The sequence below is a fragment of the Amaranthus tricolor genome, chromosome 15, assembly GCF_026212465.1.
Source record: "Amaranthus tricolor cultivar Red isolate AtriRed21 chromosome 15, ASM2621246v1, whole genome shotgun sequence".
NCBI lineage: Eukaryota > Viridiplantae > Streptophyta > Magnoliopsida > Caryophyllales > Amaranthaceae > Amaranthus > Amaranthus tricolor.
Genome location: NC_080061.1, coordinates 19,623,017 through 19,629,052, shown reverse-complemented (window position 1 = coordinate 19,629,052; position 6,036 = coordinate 19,623,017).

Sequence of the window (6,036 nt, the reverse complement as noted above, 5' to 3'; positions counted from 1 at the left end):
AATTTAATTTACAAATATCTAATTTACATTATGAATTTCATAAAGAATTCCTCGCCTCGCACGTAACACGTAATACAAGTATGCATCATCTCCACTGCAGAGCTAACCTGAAAATGGATAAGGGATAGGCCTTATCAAAGACTGTCAACAATTGAATTGTTGAGTAATCCAACCAACTATTACATTTATATACAAGTCATTAATAAACATCTCCAATTTAATCTTTTGCTCATTTGGTATCTCCATATGGAACATTAATTTATCAAAACCCAAATTCTTTTAAAAGACCGTTTGGTATCGACATAAATACGACTAAGAACCATTGGTTCATAGTGAATCAAAACACGGTTATAACTTTACAAGTTAATAGGAAAAATTAAAATGCGGCTATTACTTTACAAGTCAATACCGAAACAATACGCCAAATGAAACATATGATATCATTTGCAAAACAAACAAAACTTTATGTACCAAACGTATTTATTCAAGACTCATATTAAATCAATAATATAACAGCACTTTAAAACGTGGGAATATATGGACCGTCAGGAAGTAGGCTTGATCTAAATCCTGAGAACACGGGTGATCGTCATCACCGAAAATACGGTCCTTGCAAGAACGAAACGGGATCAGGGGCTCGAGACCGATCCGAATAGCCATTACCTATTATCAAGCTATAGGATTTCACAATAATCCGATTATAAATATCCATTGCCAATTCCCAAAAACGGACATTTTTCAATGTCGAATATTTATTATAAAACAAAACAATAATTCACTTGATTTTCTTTGAAATCAATAACCATAACTCATTTTCATAATACAATATATTTAAAAGATCATATTTATATAGTTGTGAACATACAAAACATAATTTTGATCAAGGACTAGAAGCAGGGTCAAACAAAGTCAAGATCCACAATTTTGAATGCTAAAAGTTATACGATTTTGCTCTAGTATCAATAGTAATAATATCACACCTTATAAAACATAACTTGAACTTTGAAATACTTAAATCTAATTTAAAATATAGTAGTTTGCTTGTAGGTTACCTTTCGATGCCATGAATAACAATCAATAATTAAAATACCAATCAATTCATCATCAACCATCAACATGTAAAAGCTTAAGTTATTATCAATGAAATTTAACTAATTTTACACAAATCTTAAATCCCAATATCCAACTTATATCATATCCAAATATATCAACTAATCAATACCCAATTGATACTTACGTTCCCAAATTTATACTTGAACAAAACATCCATATTTATCAAATAAGAGCCATAACTCAATAATAACAATCAATAAAGAAAGAATAATAACCCTAATTTGATCTCAAATATCAAATAAATAACCTTAAACATCCAATTTATTTCATAGTTTCTAATCCCACTTTATAAATTCTGTATTAGTACCATATCAGGACACCCTGTTAGTATTTTGGTCATAACTACCTCATATGAACTCGTATAAAGGCGAGTCAAGTGTCTACACAACCGCTGACTCAAAGTTCTACAATTCTTGTGCAGACACCAAAACCGACAAACAATCAGAATTGCCCCGAAAATGGTAAAACAGAAAGCTTATTCTCGATTTTCATGACAGGCTGTTAGTATTTAGGACATAACTCTCTCATACGAACTCATTTTGGGACGATTCAAGTGCCCCGCGACCGCGACTCGGAGCTCTACAAATGTTATGAAAACATTAGATCTCAAAAACAATCATAACTACCCAAAAAATGGCTAAAACAGAACACTCAATTTCTAAGCTGAAATTTCAATATCCAAATACTAAATTTTATACTAGAAACCAAATAACCCAAATAACCAATTCTAATCAACACTAAAAACAACTCAATTACTAATTGAATCCATACACTCTTAAATTCAAGTTGATACTTAAATTTAAATCAAAGACCCAGAATTCACAAATACTAAACTACTTTAAAACATTCAATTAATACTTAAATAGAATAGTTTGTGGGTTATCTCAATCACCATTGAAGTACCTTCCAACTTTCAATCTTGAACTTCAATACCACATAATCATCAAAATAAACCCCAATTTAGCTTTTCTTACTTAAAATTCAGATTTGTAGAGATTAAATTGAAACCTTCAAACCCTAGACTTATTGGGGATTTCCAATTTATAGAAGTATTACTTATAAGAGTCTAGAATTGGTGATGGAAGAATAGGTAAATTTTTATTGAGTTTAAGAAAGCTTTATTCAGCAAAAGGAATGAAATAGGATTTAGAACTTTCTTTTAGAAACTAAGGTAGAAGAAGATGAGTAATATTTGATTATACAGGGTAATAACTAATAACTTAAAAGATGGGTTTTTAACTTTGTGTGACTTATAGTATGGATGAGTCATATAATGTAGTGGCATTACATGAGCGTATAGCTTCTTACATACACCTATTCATCTATTTAATTTTAATCTTAATTTTCATCGTATAATTTACTTTGTCCCCAAAAATAATATGACAGATATTCAAATACATCTTTTACTTGTTTCCAATTAACTTAATTAACATACTTAAATTTTGATACCCAAATTAACTTAATTAATTAATATTAATTAAGCCGCTAAAATAGAGGTTGTATCAATATGTTTATGAAATATTTAATTTATTGTCAACATGGATTAATAAAGTTTTCAGATAAGTATTATAATTATCCCGAAACGTTATGGGTAGTTGCTCAACTTTAAGTTTTACCTCCAAAGTTTACGTTATTTGTTACACTTCATAACTGCGTTACGAGTTGACAAGTTTCTTATCATCGTAGAAATTTTTCAAATTACTACCATCACTAATTAAATTTTAATTAGTAATGAACAAATATATAAAAGAAATTAGGCGCTAAAAACGACTAATGAAATCTCATTAATAATACAACTGTTTCATAAATTTTGAGAGTTACCGTGTACCTTTAGTTTTTTTAAATAATATTTATTTGTGTTTTTTTGTTTAAACGTGCAACATTTTTTTAACAAATTTACTTTCATTTATTTATTTATTTATTATTATTATTTTATTTTTTTGGATTTTACATTATTAATTATGTTTTTCTACTATTATTTTATTTTATTATTTCTTTTTGATGGTATTTCGGATATTACAACCAAATGCACACAAATTAAACCAAATTTGCAATAGATTCTAGCAACGAATTATAGACAGTACTAACAAACCGACAATTCAAATCAATAATGTTCCACGCATGTCATCTTAAGACATCAAAAACATTCATTTAATTGACCACTGAACATATAGTCCTAATGATTTGCTAATTAGACAGTAGCACGCAATTTATAAGTAACTAGGCCAACCACTCCTAAACATAGAAGCCCATTCATCCATCTGAATTGATCCATCTTAAAAAATGAAATAGGTGTTCGATCAAAAAGAAATACAAAATAGATTTGGAAAATTTGAATAAAAAAGTGACACCTTTGGGTGGTCCAATTCTAAATATCTCACACATTTAATTACTCTAAAAAAAACCCATCCCACCCCTAACTAAAGCTTCTAATAGGAAAGAGAAAGATCAATCAAAAGGTAGAGGACAATAGATTGCAATACAAGTTCTTTCCTAAGAGAGTAGGATTTTTTTTTTATAAAATTAGGCAAATAAAAGTTTTTTTTGTAAATTTTATTGTAAATATGTATCGAATGTTTTTTTTATAGAAATTTGTCTCCACCTTGAACTCTTGATAGAGTTGAATAAATTTATTATCGTTTAATATTTTCCCTTAAAAAAATTATTAATGACTATTGTAGATTATATACATATTTGGGGTTGAATGAACCATAGAATAACATATGCATACTTCTGATTTCTATTTTGATGTACTGATTTTCCGACGGCTGTTTAGTCATCTTGTAAATAGTTTAGTTGAACAAAATTTTTTGCTCAAGTTTTGAGATGTAGTGGCTGAAAATGAAAATTGGTTTTCCAATTTATATTTAAACGTACTGCATGGGGATAAGTCTGTGATAAGTAATACCCAACACTACATATAGTACATTTCTTCAGGATCTATAGTAAACAGCCAATTAAACAATATCAACAATGGAACACATTTTCAAGCAAAGAACCCAACTATGAAACTCGTTGTTGTACTTGTCAAGTTCCATATATCAAACAAGCAATCTTATTCTAAATTATGTACTCTTAAATGTCACCCAAATTTCACTCTCTAAGTGATTTGCTTCAATGACCCTAACATTTTAAAAATAATCATCATCATCATACGCAATGTGAAGACAACAGACCATATCCTTATTGAAGGAGATAAGGAGGATGTGGAGACAATCTAATGAAAACAAAATGCAATATAAGACAAGTAGCAAGACAAGGCAAGACATCCCTTTCCATTGCATATGGTGACGTACAAGATTAATTGTTAAAATTGTCGGCTAGCACATCCTTGTCTGGAAAGTATATCAAGGAAATGGTATGACATCAGCCACATGTTATTTAGATAAATAAATTTGAGAGCTAAAACAGTGTGGTCTACTAGAAAACTAAACACAAATTTAAGTGGATGTTGAGGCATAACCGCATAAGAGAATGTGATGGCACTAGTACAATAGAAACTTCACCCAACATGAATAACTGAGAAAAGTATCTCATACGAGCATAGAATTGACATTAACACCCCCATTAGCTTAATTCATTTACAAATCAGTAACATTCAGAACTTAATTTACAACTTTAGTATACACTGTGATTTCAGTAACATTCATATACATTTACAAATCAGGAACATTAGCTACATTTCCTACTTCATATACATATACATTATGCAAATGAACTTCAGTAGCATTCTGATTTATATACACATTCTGATTTTTGCACATATGGCTGAACCTCATATATACATTCTAATTTGTGCACATTCTGAAAGTTGCAGTTGAAAAAAATCAAGAACAAAAATGCAAAAAAAAAAAAATAAGGAAGCAACTGGGAAAAAATACATGTTTTTTTCAACAGATTGTGTAACTTTTCTACATTTTAAAGGTTCTATTAATATTAAAATGGGTCTATGAGTTATATTTAAGTTTAAATTATATTGAATCCATATACGTATAAATATAAGTTAAGAGCAAAATTAAAAATAATTGTGAGTAGTATAATAGGTTGTGTTTAGTGCGGGTCAGGTGAGTTGGAGTCTTAAATGAGTTCAGAAAGAGCATTTGGGTCGAATATGAGTAAAAAATCTAAACTCAAACTCAACTCAATTATTTTTTTTGAACCCAAAACCAAACTCGGATCCGTTGGGTCAAAAAATTGAACAAAAACTTTAAAAATAGAAGCGAGTTTGAAGCGATTCAAATAGGATTGAGTCTAAAGCGATTCCAGTAGAGTTGAATGTGAAGTGGTCCAATAAGTCTTGACCCACAACTAGATGTGTTCATTCGGATCATCAGGTTGATTTTAGGTTAGACGTTTTAGGTTGGTTTGAAATCGAATTTTATATCCATATTGTATTTTACATTATTGAAAATCATTTTTGAAGTCGGATTAAATCGAATTTGATTACAAGGTCGTGTAAATTTTAGATTATCAGATCTATTTTGAATACTTCTACCCATAACCATTGTATACTCGTCATCCCTAATTTTTTTATTTGGGAAAAACCATGTGGTGACCTTGAATTTTTAGTTTTTTACAAATATTTTTTAAATCCGTGTGGTGGTTTCTAACTTTTTCATGGGTTAAACAAAATGTTAAGTTTTTGATATTGACTAATTTCAAAACATGTGGTCAATAAAGGAATCTTTTCCCATAATATTGCTTAAAAAAAATTAATTTCCACTTTGCATTATGTGGGAAAGTATTTCCCACATTACCATCCACGTGGAAATTATTTTTTTAATTTTTTTTTAGACCAAACGGCCACTTGAGATGGCGGTTTGCCTTAAGCAGTAAACTGCCACATGAAGTGGTTGTTTGCTCAAGGCAAACCACCATCTCATGTGGCGGTTTGGTGTTGGTTTTTTTTTTTTTTTTTTTTTT